The sequence below is a fragment of the Caretta caretta genome, chromosome 1 (genome assembly GCF_965140235.1).
Source record: "Caretta caretta isolate rCarCar2 chromosome 1, rCarCar1.hap1, whole genome shotgun sequence".
NCBI lineage: Eukaryota > Metazoa > Chordata > Testudines > Cheloniidae > Caretta > Caretta caretta.
The window spans coordinates 103,734,271-103,746,413 of record NC_134206.1 but is presented as its reverse complement, the minus strand read 5'-3'; the positions used below and the strand labels follow the sequence as shown (position 1 = coordinate 103,746,413).

At 38.5% G+C, this 12,143-nt stretch overlaps 1 long non-coding RNA gene across 1 annotated transcript in view; it reads right to left on the bottom strand.

Moving 5' to 3' along the window:
- Positions 1-4,970: 4,970 nt before the first annotated feature.
- LOC125638678 (uncharacterized) overlaps positions 4,971-12,143 on the bottom strand; it is a 31,766-nt gene continuing 24,593 nt past the window's right edge. Inside the window, exons 5-8 of the long non-coding RNA XR_007357276.2 lie at positions 10,975-11,215; positions 9,651-9,776; positions 8,670-8,837; positions 4,971-5,161 (exon numbers count right to left, since the gene is read on the bottom strand). This is a non-coding gene — a long non-coding RNA (uncharacterized LOC125638678). The remainder of the gene's footprint in view (positions 5,162-8,669; positions 8,838-9,650; positions 9,777-10,974; positions 11,216-12,143) is intronic.

Below are 12,143 nucleotides of genomic sequence, written 5' to 3'. Positions count from 1 at the left end.
GTTAGGCACTAATGTCCCAGAAGTATTATACTGTACTTGACATCTAGCAAAACATCTGTTATTTCATAATTCATACTGAGTAATATCTGTAAGGACACTATGGGTTAACATTTCCTAGGTGAAGATTGGTGCCATGATGAAAGTCCTTTGTTTCTTTCATCACGAGCCATTTGAGAGAAATAACCACATTCCAAATATTAATTCCTCTCAGACTGCACTGACTTTGAAGTTCATTTATCCATGTCTTAATTCATCATGTACCACACTGCATCTGAGTCCACTTAGGCAGCCTATGAATGCCTGTCCTCTGAAAAAGGGGGATGATTCATGGAGTAGACTTGTAAGAAATTATAACTATGACAAGGGTAAAGCAAAATTTAAAATGATGCATGCCAGTGTTTTTGTAGTGCCATAATTTCTCATAGGAATTGGAGTTGTCAGCCAAATGACATGGTAATGCTCCATGTCCTAAAGTCAGAAAACATCTTTGCCAGGCAGGAAAAATAACAAACACACAAAATTCCATTCCAGAGTCTGGCATACGGTGCTGCCAAGCATAGAGTTTACCCTTGTAACAGCAGCAGCACTTCCCACTAGCAAAAACATCTGGGAAAAAATACAGAACGAGTCTCGTTATCTCCTGCATACGCTAGGATCTGGTTGGAACAATGTCCAAAACATTAGCACTGAAGTTGAGTGACTGCTTCTAGCCCTCATAACCCTGCAGCAGTTTAAGTCTGAATTTTTGTTTAGTGTGTGTATGCCTGTTTTGTTTATTCAATCAAAAGGTTTGCAAGCAGGAAAACAGGAAAATAATTCACTCTTTGAAATAACGGTCTTCCAGTTATGTACTGAATATGCGCAAATATGTATTTCAAATGATCAGACTGCCTGGTCCACATTCACTTTGACCTAGGGAAGTTATATGCATGTGTGCGGCTTTTAAGCTTTATCTTATAAAACTACTAGCTTCAATGCAACCTATATAAAGAGCATCAACCAATATAGGGCTGCAGAACACCAGGATACAGGCTACCAATTAAGATCAAATTCTTCCATTTTTTTCTTAAATTAATATACTCCCTGTAGAATATGGCACTAAAAGCTGAAATCTTCAACTCATCCAAAGAACAAGTACAGCACAGGTAGTAACAGCGCAAGCTTCCCTAGACTACATTGTGAGAGTGAGCCTAAACATTGTTCTGTAGGGACCAACTTTAAAGGTTTTCATATCAATCAATTCCTCCACTTTTCTGTTGCACTGAGATCATCAACTTGTTTCACATAAGCCACTAATGGGCATCACAGAGCAACAACTTTCAAATCACTACTGCATCTCATTTTAAAAAGTGAAATACTGGTGAAAGGCTCAATAACTCTACTCTGATCTGATGTATCCATTGCCCCTAATTAAATCTCCAATTTGCCTGCTGCAACAGAGTTAGGATTTTTGTAATCTCTCTCTCTTTCACTAGGTAATTCAGAATGAAGTGACTAATTGGCAAACTAAAATATGTTAAGTTTGAAGTGGTGGGGCTGATAACCAAAACAGGCAATCTTTCAACAAAATCAGCTACTGTATCAGATCTGCAAGGTGATAAGTTTTCTTCCTATCTTAAACCAAAATTCAAAGGATATCCTCAATCATTGCTAACTGCCTTACTTCCCAAACTAGATAAATTAATTAAAAAGAAAATTATAAAACACTCAGAGAAGCTCGACATACCGGTGATTAACCAGCACGTCTTCGACAAAGGAAAATCATGCCTCTATTATACTAGAATTCTTTGACTTTTTCAACAAAATACTGGACTAAATGGAACACAGGTTGTGGCAATTCCTACACCGCATAAGCATTCAATTCAATTTTCTTCAAATAAAAGTAACCTTTGAATACACAGAAGCCTTTCGTACTGACCCAACTCCGTCCCCCATTTAAGTGAACACTAAAACTCCCATTGCCTTGACCAACACTGAATGCTTTTAAAACTCCGTCTCACAGTACACATATTACAGGGTGAATCTTTGGAGTACAGTTTAATGTTAGGAAATTTCATCCAATTTCATCCCCTTACTGTAGGGCTGTGAGGGAAATTACAGAACATGGGATAGGAGAAATAAATGTTTGATGAGTGTAATTGGAATTATCCAGTTCCCTCTTCCCATCCTCACTCCACTCACATATATGAAAAGTATGAATAGAGCACTCAGCCAGAGTGTTCTACTAGCTTTCAACTAGCAACATTCAAATGGCAGGTTTCGGAGGAGCAGCCGGGTTAGTCTGTATCCGCAAAAAGAAAAGGAGTACTTGTGGCACCTTAGAGACTAACCAATTTATTTGAGCATGAGCTTTCGTGAGCTACAGCTCACTTCATCGGATGCATACTGTGGAAAGTGAAGAAGATCTTTTTATACACACAAAGCATGAAAAAATACCTCCTCCCACCCCACTGTCCTGCTGGTAATAGCTTATCCAAAGTGATCACTCTCCTTACAATGTGCATGATAATCAAGGTGGGCCATTTCCAGCACAAATCCAGGGTTTAACAAGAACGTCAGGGCGGGGGCGGGCGGGGGTAGGAAAAAACAAGGGGAAATAGGTTACCTTGCATAATGACTTAGTCACTCCCAGTCTCTATTCAAGCCTAAGTTAATTGTATCCAATTTGCAAATGAATTCCAATTCAACAGTCTCTCATTGGAGTCTGGATTTGAAGTTTTTTTGTTGTAATATCGCAACTTTCATGTCTGTAATCGCGTGACCAGAGAGATTGAAGTGTTCTCCGACTGGTTTATGAATGTTATAATTCTTGACATCTGATTTGTGTCCATTTATTCTTTTACGTAGAGACTGTCCAGTTTGACCAATGTACATGGCAGAGGGGCATTGCTGGCACATGATGGCATATATCACATTGGTGGATGTGCAGGTGAACTATTCCTACCTACATGCCTCCAGCTTTCACCTTGACCACACCACACAATCCATTGTCTACCGCCAAGCTCTGCGATACAACCACATTTGCTCCAACCCCTCAGACAGAGACAAACACCTACAAGATCTCTATCAAGCATTCTTACAACTACAATACCCACCTGCAGAAGTGAAGAAACAGATTGATAGAGCCAGAAGAGTTCCCAGAAGTCACCTACTACAGGACAGGCCTAACAAAGAAAATAACAGAACGCCACTAGCCGTCACCTTCAGCCCCCAACTAAAACCCCCCCAACGCATTATTAAGGATCTACAGCCTATCCTAAAGGATGACCCAACACTCTCACAAATCTTGGGAGACAGGCCAGTCCTTGCCTACAGACAGCCCTCCAACCTGAAGCAAATACTCACCAGCAACCACATAACACACAACAGAACCACTAACCCAGGAACCTATCCTTGCAACAAAGCCTGTTGCCAACTGTGTCCACATATCTATTCAGGGGACACCATCACAGGGCCTAATAACACCAGCCACGCTATCAGAGGCTCATTCACCTGCACATCCACCAATGTGATATATGCCATCATGTGCCAGCAATGCCCCTCTGCCATGTACAAAACTTCAAATCCAGCCTCCAGTGAGAGATTGTTGAATTGGAATTCATTTGAAAATTGGATACAATTAACTTAGGCCTGAATAGAGACTGGGAGTGGCTAAGTCATAATGCAAGGTAACCTATTTCCCCTTGTTTTTTCCTACCCCCCCCCAGACGTTCTTATTTAACCCTGGATTTGTGCTGGAAATGGCCCACCTTGATTATCATACACATTGTAAGGAGAGTGGTCACTTTGGATAAGCTATTACCAGCAGGAGAGTGGGGTGGGGGGAGGTATTTTTTCATGCTTTGTGTGTATAAAAAGATCTTCTACACTTTCCACAGTATGCATCCAATGAAGTGGGCTGTAGCTCACGAAAGCTTATGCTCAAATAAATTGGTTAGTCTCTAAGGTGCCACAAGTACTCCTTTTCTTTTTGCAACATTCAAATGTAGTTCAACTTTGCAAATGAGTGAACATTCAAGCAATGGAGCCCTCAACGAGGCACTGGACCAGCATAGCACTCAAGAAAATGCTTAAATTTAGGCACATGATTTTAGGTATATGTGCACTGCAGTCGGGATGTATGATGGCATCCCGGATGGAAGTCGGGATGCGAGATGGCAGCTTGTAGACATAGCCGAGGTAGCTTTAACCTCTCTAGCTTGGGTAACAATAGCAGTGAAGCCACAACAGCAGTGGCTGTTTGAGTATGTACACAGGGTCCTGGTGGGCTACGCTAGCCAGTGCAACGACCCACGTTCCCAGAGCTTCACCGCTATTGTTACTCAAACTAGTTTTGATCTAGCTAGAGCAATCAACTGTAGTGTAGACATATCACTCAGTGTTTTGTTGGATCAAAGCCCTAGTTCCCAGCTGGCATGAAAGTTTCTAGAATGTCATGCTTCCTTTTTCTTACACGTACAAATGAACAAACACATTAGGGGACGGAAGTTGTGGGATACAGAATTCAAATCTGAGCACAAGAGGAGCTGATGGATGTTCATCACTTTTGAAGAAGCAGGTCACTTATTTAATATCTAAATATGGATTTTGGAGTGTAACTTTAAGCACCTATTATTGATAATCTTGGCCAGAAGATTTATAATTTTAGTTTGGTGGGTATACAGTGTTCTATATGTGAACAATGAAAGCATAAATATTTTGGCATGGCTTCTGTTATATTTGGATTCTTAAGTTAACTGTTGGGAATGAAATCCTAAAGATATTTGCTATTGCTTTGTTTGACTAACTCTTGCTTTTTTATGTGTGTGCATGCAAGTCATAAGATCAATAAAATCTACATACAGCATGTAAAGAAAAACAAATATATAGAACTCACAACTTTTTGGTATTAAAATGGCCACCTGGAATGCAAACTTACGTATCTAACAATAATTTTTTTCATTTTTATTGTTGTGTCTCAATCTTGCCAAGAGAATTGATGCTGAACATGTTCTGTCATTGTTCATGTTTGATACAAATTCTACAATGAAGTATGAAGTGTATAAATACTAATGATTAAAGCATTCAGCAAAAGATAGTAGCATGACATACTGCTTTGACTTTTCAGCATTCCTTATTGTGATTGACTGTGTATTCCATCTCTTCCCATGGGTCTGTGACTCTGAAAACAGAAAAAAACTTAAATAGTCAACCAATCAAATGATGGAGCATTACAAAGATCAAAGCAGTCCAGCACTCAATTATGTAATTTACAAAATACAAGAGTCATCAACATTCAGAAACCTTATTTTTGTGACAAAAAGCATATAAAGAAAAGAAAATAGTCCATTATAAATCATCATTCAGGACAATAATTGTAACAAGAATGAGAAATCGACCCAATATGTCCAACACTCATTATGATGCTTGAATTGTAACCTTATGGTCCTCTTTGGAAACCAAACAGAAAATAGACAAGATGTGAAAAAGGTTTAATGAAGATACTTTTTTTAAAAAAAACCTACAATCTCAAATGTAGCAATAAACACATCATGCCTATCATTGAAAATAATATGAGCCATATTTGGTGCTATCATTAGCAGACTTGGGCAAAACAACAGAAAAAAATGATAAACATTTCATGTACATAAGCATAATTTATTTGCAAATAGTTTGCACAGTTTTTATAAGGATCTGGTCATAAAATGCAAATTTTACTGGCTTAATAGAAGTGTTAATGAAGCACAAAAACTGTCCTCAACAAGGAAAATACTACCAAAGGGCATATTCTGATACAAATCAACAGGAGTAAATGTATCTTCTACCCCATAGAGTGAATCACTGCTGACCATGTATTTACTTCTGGAACAAAGAGCAACTCAACATAAGTAAGGCTACCAGAAACTGGGCCTGAATAACCTCTAGAAAGTTATATCCTTGAGAACAGATTATACAAAAAGAAAAACAGCTCATTTTTAAATCAGCACAGTACTTGGAAAAAGAGTATGAAAGAATCTAATGTACAAGGTTAATGAAAATATTTTCAAATAAATATGTTAACTGAGTTCTTATATAGAAGTCCATAGTAATACAGAAAAAAATAGCTAGCCGTAAATAAGAAGCTGACACCCTGTACTATAGTTTACCACATTCTGTACTCTAGAATTCTCTAAACCACAAAGTTTCCTATGATCAAGTTCAGAACGTCGCTTGAACAAACACCGTTGTGCTGTCACATCTTCCTCTGAAATTAAACAAAAGACAGCAGTAGGAGCTGGGGAAAAGGAACAGACCCTCAAAAGTCAAAATAGTTTGTGACGCATGATTTTGACTTCTGTTATTGCTAGTGTACAGAACATTTGTGAGGGAGGAAAAGCACAATGGGGCTGTGATGGTACAGAACATTGCAGGCACCTCTGGACCTCTGAAGTATTGATAGACAACAAGGCACCAAGATCAGTGAAGGACAGAGGTTAGAGAAAACAAACAGCTCAAATTAATAGCCAATATCATTCTTACAAAACTCCCATATAACCCAACCTTCAAAGTATAACCCAAACCTTCGAATACTGGATAAGTATTTAAGAAATAAAGACATTTGTCAACCTTTAAAAACTCCCATGAGTCCCTTTCTATTTAATTCCACAGTGCTCATCCTGTTTACTGCATTGAAAATCATTCCAAATTAAAGGTTATAAAATGGGAAAAGTTAACAAGGGCTTTGAAACAATAATGAATATGAACCCCGTAAAAATATTTATTTGGCCCTTTGCCCTGGTTGCAATCAACTAAAATTAGGGGAAGGAACAAACATTGCAATTTTAAAAAGAGGTAAAACAAAATAAAGCTATCTGGTGCTGTAGCTTAGTGCACTCTAGTTTTTTTATACTTTCTAAACCTTGCTTCAGGCATCAGTAAAATCTTAGCTCAAGTTGTACAAAACTCAGTGCTTTTATGTCATGCAGGTTCGTGTGAATTTTTTGTTCAGTGTCCCTCCACAGGGATCTTTCATGTACCAAATTTCATTCTGAGTTTCATGGTACAATAAATCTGAAAATTGAAAGTGAAACAGCCAAGACTACAAAATAATGCTTCTTTTTGACCCCATGCTTTCCTTCTCCTTCACTTTTAATGTCATCAGAGGTCATTAGGTGACACTCTTGCATACCTTGTATACCTTAGGACAAGACAGAACACATTGTTTAGAGAATTAATCAAACTGGTGTGAGTGTATTCATGAAATCGCAACAAAAAAAATCTCTTAAATTATTGTTCACATTTTTGAACCCTTGAATTTTAGTTTTTCAGATCCCCCAAATTTCCCAAATTTATTCACAAGGCAGCATGCAAAATTCATTTTCACCTCCACATTTTGTGTATCTGAAATTTCACCTAAAATATTGGCCTGACGGCTATGTTTGGCAATTTTTATTTGCGGAAAATGGGAAAGATTACAGGAGTTCTCCAATTTTTTCCATATGTCACCTACAGTTTAATAGAGACTTTGTCTCATATGCCCACTTCCCTTCCCATCTGCAATTGTATAACTTGCATATGAGAGCTACAGTGATTAGCTCACATGGAAAAACATTATAGGTGTATATAACATTGTTAGCTGTCTTTGAGTATAATGTAGCATCTGGAAATGCGGAGACTCAGCATCATGTAACCATCAAGTATTCTGTAGGCCATCAACAAGTGCTCCACAAACTACCAGTGATCGATGCCCTACAGTTTGAAAGCCCCTGGGGTGCAGCAACACACAGGAAGTCACATGCACATTTATATTATGTTAGACACACACAAAGTCCAGGGGCCCAGTCCTCCCATTGCACATGTTACTCCCAAGAACTTCACGAGTTATGCGCGGTCAGCAGCACTATTTTTGCTGTTATTAGGATCCGAATATTAAAATTTGTCTCTTGGAAGCAAATATAGATATAGTCCTGCATTTTCCCCTACTCCAGTTATTCTTAATCCAAGGAAAATGGAGCTATTTTTATTTTATTTTAAATTATAATGGAACGATAATGCAACTTGCCAGAATGAAGACCCTGGAGCCTGACTCCCTGCAGAACCCAATAAATATACAGCACGTATAAGTTTCCTCATCTTGCCCTACCTGAATGCACCAGGTCCCACCTCAATGGACTGCTTTGAACGGCAGCAAAGTAATTCATTTTCCAAGCTTCAACTGTCTTTGGCCTCTCTGTTGAGAACATTGACTAGTGAAAAGTGTGACAGTGTTTGTGTGTTACAGAGGCCTATTCTGCAAGATACTGGATTAAGACCACCAGCTCATTTTATCCAGTCCACTAACCCACTGTCAACTGGTAATGATTTTCTGTTATTATTGACCTAGGCTACATTCAGATGGGAAAGTGTCATATTATCACAATTGAAAGAAATTGGCACCTCTCTAATCAAGAGCAAGATTCCAGTTATAGGTAACAGAGTAGCAGCCGTGTTAGTCTGTATTCGCAAAAAGAAAAGGAGTACTTGTGGCACCTTAGAGACTAACCAATTTATTTGAGCATAGGCTTTCGTGAGCTACAACTCACTTCATCGGATGTATAAAGGTAAGGATTTTCCCAGGAGATGGAGAACTTTTCTTGTATAGTTTAAAACAGGTTTGTTAGGACACCGGCAAAATTTATTATACCATGAGATTATACAAAATAACTACTTACTCTACAAAAACAGCATTCATAAAGAATCATCACTGAACTAGCAATCACTGGCAAATAAATGTGTCCAGGCAGTGTGCACACTAAAATTATCTGGAAATTGCATTAATAATATCTAGCAGTCCACCCAGGGTATTATTTTTCATTCAGGCTTATCCATTAATTTGAAATCTGCAGTAAAACAAGAGAAATGTGCTTTGTTATGTTAAAACAATTCTAAAATGTGACATCTCCTTCAAAGTCCTGCTGAACAAAAAGTATATAGTGAGCTTTAATGTTGGCTCACAAATTTATTTGCACTTTGCTGCATTTAACAGATCATCAGAATAAATATAAGAAAAGCAGCTTATGCCATCTCTGTCCTGGCAATTTGGTTAAAAGCATGGCACTATAGCTGTGTTGCTATAGCACTTCCTTTCAGCTGATTTGTTCAATTTTTTACATTTATTTGATTAATATGCCACCTAAACCCACTAACAATCTTTTCCTGGTATGTTTTGGGTAAGTGCTTCCACAGTGATTCAGGATGCAAGTCACTAATAAAAGTCATTATGCTAAGAGGATCCAGAACAACTGACCAAGAATATATTACTTCATCATCTCTAAAAAGTTTAGTAGACCAGCAAAATAAATCATAACCTAGCTCACGCAGAGAGGGCATAAGCTGCTTCGTATACTCTAAGCACTTTATCTTAAACTATTCAGATAAAATGCAGACACTCAGTGGGGGGTAAAGATTTTTAGCTAGAGGTGAATTTCAACAGGGTCAGTATTAGCAAAATAAGTAGCATTTCCTGTCCAAAAGTTCTCAAAGCATTTATGAACATGAACCTCTCTGCTTTACGTAAAATCTCTCCCAATGAATGACAACCTGAGAGTTATACTGTGCCAGAATTCACGACAAAGCTGGAAGACCGTGGCATTACATTCAAAAAGAACTGGAGTAAAATATTTAAAGGCCTGCCATTGAATCATGCACTTTACCTTTCAGTGGTGGTGAGATGCACATGTGCATCAACAGGACAAAAAAGTTTGTACTCTCTCTATATGTTTGTACAATGCCGAGCTCAATGGGACCCTTAGTCCTGATCGGAATTTCTGGACACTTTGCTGTAATCAAATAAACAAACAAACGACAATCAATAACCAATAACAACAACAACAAACAAATAAATAATAAAATAATAAATAACACATATTGTGAAAAAAATAATTAATAGCTATAAATAATACACAGTAGACTCCCCCAACATCAAATGTGATACGAATTATGTGATAAGTACCGAAGGATATATCCAAACTCTATTTAAGCACGGACTTGCATTGAGGATGAGGCCGAGCTTCATCATCCTAGGCGGAAAAAATGTGCTGAAAGAGTTAGGGCTAATCTACACGAGAAGCACTAACTCAGCACAGCTGCACTGATGCAGCTAGGCTGCTGTAGCGCATCTGGTGAAGACGCTCTATGTCGACGGGAGAGAGCTCTCCCGTCAGCATGATAAATCCACCACCACGAGAGGTTGTACCTATGTTGGAAGCAGAAGCTGTCCCACCGACATAGCGCTGTCTACATTGGCGCTTAGGTCAGTGTAAGTTACGTCGTTCAGGGTGGTGGCTTATTCACACCCCTGAGCAACAGAACTTATACCAAAGTAAGTGGTTGTGTAGACCTGGCCTCAGAATCTTTCCTCAAGCTTCCTCGTGTACACATGTGTGTTTGTGTCCACCCTTCTCCAGCCACTTCACTAATTTCCCATCTTTTTTTTAAAGAACAGCCCAAATACTTCTGTACATCCTGCAAGCAATCAGCTGTCCCCACACCTGTGCCTTATCTTACTTGCTACCCATTCATCTCTCTGTGTATTGTCCCCACCTGCAGGGCTCTCACACTTTCTTATAACAAATTCCCAAAATTCTAATAGTTCCATGTTATGATCAATATACTCTCAAATTAAACTGCATTGGAAAGTATACATGAAGCAATATTGGCTGCAAATACAATTGATTAATATGAGTTCTTTGTTGCAAGGTATAAAGCCAGTACTACAGCACTTCTTCTTTACTCAGCCTCTTAAACTAGGATTTTAGCTGCCAGTTGTCATAAACTACAATGACATTTTATACTTATTATAATATACGCTGAGTTTTGTGGAAATAAGCGCTTAGGACCAGAGGTGACTTGGAAGTCAGCTCCTCATCTACTTAGGGGCTTTTGACAATCCCATTAGGTGCCTATCTATATCTTTAGATGCCTTTGGAAATCTATCCCCCAACTCCCAATTAATATCAACTGGATTTGGGCACCTACCTTTGAACATCTTAGTCAAAGCTTGTAACTGCACAGGAACAGTTTCCACCATTGGTCAATTACTTTTAATTGTTTACCCATTGGGAGGGTGGAAGGAGAAGCAAACTACCCCTCAGGGAGCACAAGGACCAAGATCTGGGCTATTTCCTGTGCAGGCAAACCAGGGGAGGGTGGAGGGATCCTTGTATCTTCTTCCTCCTGTGAATCCAAGTGGGGCACCACTGCTGGCAGCTTTATAAACCTTAAAAGAAATCATTTGTTTTTAATGGGTTAATGTTTTAGTGGGTGTTTTTATTGGGCTCTTTACAGCCAGAACTTGGTCCAACCAATTCCAGCATGCAAAGCGTTTTCATCACTGAATTCCCATCCCCTGAAAAAACAGGGTTTAAATAATGGAAATGCTGACACCATCTTAACCATAACAGCATGAACAGTGCCACTATAATTACCATTAAAGGAAGAGATCTTAGAATATGAGACAGAGTGATGCTCTCATTAATTTTCCTGCCTGCTGCAACCAGGATTCAGATACAGCTCAGAGTCTAAAGGTCAAAAGTCTTATCAATCTGAGCGATAAATGTTTAGCATAGCGAGATGGAATGTCATGAGGGGATGGAAGAGAAAAGCTTGTGTGCTAGCATGGTGACCTTGAAGTAACAAACTGAAAATGTTAATAACAATTTAGATTAAGTTTTTGTAATGATTCCTTGATTATCATGATGACAAAAATTCAAATAAAATCAAACACAGTAAACGGGTGATACCTAGCAGATTTCATTATCTGGATTGGTTATTATAACCACTCCAGGTTTACCTATGGGAGGATGCTTTACATATAAATACTGAGTTTACTTCTATTACATTTGCCAAGGATGAGCATATGCAAATAATTGTGAAACATTATTTGTAGCACTTGCAGAATCTGTCATTTTTTGTTTTCATAACAATGTGTAGCTCACACCATTCAATAACAATTAGCAAGGACCAAGAGAACAGTTTTTCTGTGTACTTTATCTTATCACTAACTTATTGCTTGAGGATTACATATTGTTGTGGAATTTTGGCCATTAACTCCAAATGTGACTATTGAAACTTCCGATAGTAAAACTGAAGCTCTGGACAATCCTTAAGCCACCTTGTGGTATGTCTTACAGTGCACATGTGTTGAT